This window comes from Helianthus annuus, chromosome 8 (assembly GCF_002127325.2).
Source record: "Helianthus annuus cultivar XRQ/B chromosome 8, HanXRQr2.0-SUNRISE, whole genome shotgun sequence".
Taxonomy (NCBI): Eukaryota; Viridiplantae; Streptophyta; class Magnoliopsida; order Asterales; family Asteraceae; genus Helianthus; species Helianthus annuus.
This window is the reverse complement of record NC_035440.2, coordinates 27,803,772-27,807,101: the sequence shown is the minus strand read 5'-3', so window position 1 is coordinate 27,807,101 and position 3,330 is coordinate 27,803,772.

Below are 3,330 nucleotides of genomic sequence, written 5' to 3'. Positions count from 1 at the left end.
TCAGCCGGACGTGGATATCAAAAGCTTCAACTGGTGCTCGTACACGGTCTCGTGTCTCAACAGAACGAAAACGGCGTGGCATGGTGGCGATGATGCTTTCCGAGGGCCTATGTTGTTACTGGCGGTAAGTTGATCGTATTTAACTTCTAGTATTACAAAATTATTAAGTATCATCTTTAGTTAAATAAGTCAGTAACACCATAAATGATTGAATGAAACTTTGTATCTCTAAATAACACCACATATGATTAAATAACCCCACATATGATTATATAACACCATATCTAAATGAGTACACACCATAACTGACTGAATGGAACTTTGTATAACCATAAATAACTGAGTAACACAAAAGGATAACTGAATAAAACCACAATTGTTAAGATGTCTTCAATTTGTTTGATTCTTATTGCAAAATATTGAGGCAGATTGCTGAAGGAATTGTGATAAAGAAGATACCTTCATCACACAGTTCAAATGTTGTTGAACTTGTAGATGATGATCCTCTGAACAATCTTGAATGCGATATGGAAAGGATGCACGCTGAACAACATAAGAAGAAAAAGACGAAGGAAGAGAAAAAAACCAAACGAGCAGAAGCGGTTGAGTGTGGTGAAAAACAAATCAAAAAGCAAAAACAAACACGGAAAAAGGGAATGGAAAAGGCGAATCTGATTGATGAAGGTACCGAAGAGATCGAGATCGAAAATGATGATGCGCACTTGGGTATATACAGACACTATGCATATTACTTTCTGTCACAAATTGACACCCAAACATGTGCATTATTTGTAGGTCCGGATGGCGAATGCCGCATTCCGATGGTCTCATAGTACGGGGACACTCCATCACCATCAGGAACATCTGATGACGATTTTGAGCTGGTAAACATCTTATGATTCGTACTAGACTTGAAAGTATATGTTATTTCTGTTGATAGGTTATTAAACCAGGGTTTCGTACAGGTTCGGTCGAATTTGTTAGATAATCTGTTTAGTGAATTTGAGATATGCGTGAACAAGATCAATAACACCTTAACAGAATCATGTCGGATGTTCCCCGAGAGTGATCTGTTGAAACAGAAAGCAATGGAGTGGAAGGAGATAATGAAAAAACACCTTGTTGTTGATGATGAGGGAAAAAAGGAGGGAAATGAAGTGGAAACGAATAATAAAAACGTTGAAGCTGAAGAGGATGATGTGGCTGAAGTAGCTGAACAAGTTGATCTGCAAAAAGGTAGTGTATCATTGGTCGAAAATAACACTCCTGCGAACGAGCAAAATAAAGATCGTATAACACAGTACACTTCTCCCTTTTCACCAATGACGTCGTCATTGGTCGCAGAAGTGGATAGATTTGTTGAAGAGGTTCAAAGTGAAAAGACACCAGCGACAAGATTCAATGTTTCGGGAATTGAAGCAGTGAACTTGTCAACAAGACTGGCCGACGCATTAACGGATGAAGAACATAAGGACGTAACGCAGCCTGGTCAGCGAGGTGGATCGCCAAGGCCGAAACGAACAATCAAGCTTCCAGATGCACTGTGGTCACTGTACGTCGAGCGCGCTGTTATGTTGAGAACCGTTCGTGATAAGGCTGAAGGCACACTGGCTCGATGTATATTTTGTGTAGTAGGAAACATATGGTATGAATCTGAATTGGACCTTTAAAATGTGTTTATGTAGTGTCGATGGTGTTTCGGTTTGTAGGGATATTTTGTTCAGCAACAGCGGTAACGTGTCGGTGATGAGGGGGCCTTTTGAGTCGATGATGCCTGGTGTAACTGTACATGTGAATGCCATCAGTGCCTGGGCCGCAGTCTTGAACTATGAAGAAAAAAAGAGGAGGATTGGGACAGCCCCACGATTATTCTGCAACGCAGGAATGTTGGTAAGTTATTCTTATACTTAACATATGAGTTTAATCCAATTTTTGGAGATTACTAAGTGAAAACAGACCATATCATGTGAACATAGTGAATAACACCATGTATTATTTGGTTTGCTTAAATAACACCATAGGTCTGGAAATGATAACACCATGGTTTATTTGTGTCTGCTTAAATAACACCATAGTTTGCTTGTGAATTATTAAATAACACCAGAGTTTATTATAAGTTTACAAATTTTTGATTGCTGAAAAACATCATACCTTGTTTTTGTTTACCTGAAAAACACCACAGCTCGAAAAAGAATTCGCATTGTCTGATGATGATCGATTAGCAGAGTTTACGACGAACATGAATGTTGTGCTGGCTGGGACAGAATCAAAAGTATTTAAAGGTTTCTAGATGGTGTTTATACCTATGTTGACCGGGCAACATTACTATCTGCAGTTTTTCAACTTGAAAACAAGAGAGATCTTTATTATTGACAACCTAGAAGGTGCTGCGGGCTTAGAAAGATACCACGGAAATGTGGTGAAGGTAGTAAGTTTGTGTATGTTTATATTTATGTGCCTACTGTAACAAAAAAAAAATATTTCTTAACATTACTAATGTGTAACTGCAGATAAGTACATTTTGTTGGTATCTAAGACAGATGCATCCAAAAATCGCTTCACAACTAAGGAATACAGAACCAGTTCGACTGGTGTTGCCATGGCAAACACTTTACAATGGCATCGACTGTGGTATTTTCCTGATGCGGCGTATGGAAACTTACACTGGTAATCTCGTACAGTTTTTTGTTTATTAAAAAATAATTAAAATACATGTAAATTCTGATGGTTTGGTATTGAATAGGAACAAACGTTGGACATTGGATGTGTGGTTTCTCGAATGAGAGGGACATCAAAGGAGAGGTGTTGCCTGATCAAGCAAAAGAAATCGAGGATCTGCGTAAGAAGTACCTCTCAAAAATGCTCCTAAGCGACGTGAACACGGAACGGGGCCAAGTGGAACGAGAAGTACAAGAATACGCACTTTTGGACGAGGATGAAAGGGTGAGTATGGAAGACAATGCAATCGGTCGGATTGGTGAAAGGTTGGGTGCTGCCGTATAGGTGGATAGCAAAACAACTTAAATTTTTGTTAGAAGACAAAAACATTTTGGGAAATTTAGATTATATGATGTGTTAGCGTTTTGGCAAAGTTATGATTATGGTATAATTTGTCTATGTAAAGCCTGATTACAATCATAAGATGTTTCTGTTTTATATGTTTTATTCTGGTGTTTTAATGAATTTATATTACCATTTTCGTCACAAAAGAATGTGTATTGACCAGATGGTTTTTTACAAAGTAAGTGATATCATGTTAATGATGTATAAAAAAACATACCAACTGCTTTGCACAAATAAGACAATATTGGCAAGTAACTAACACCATAA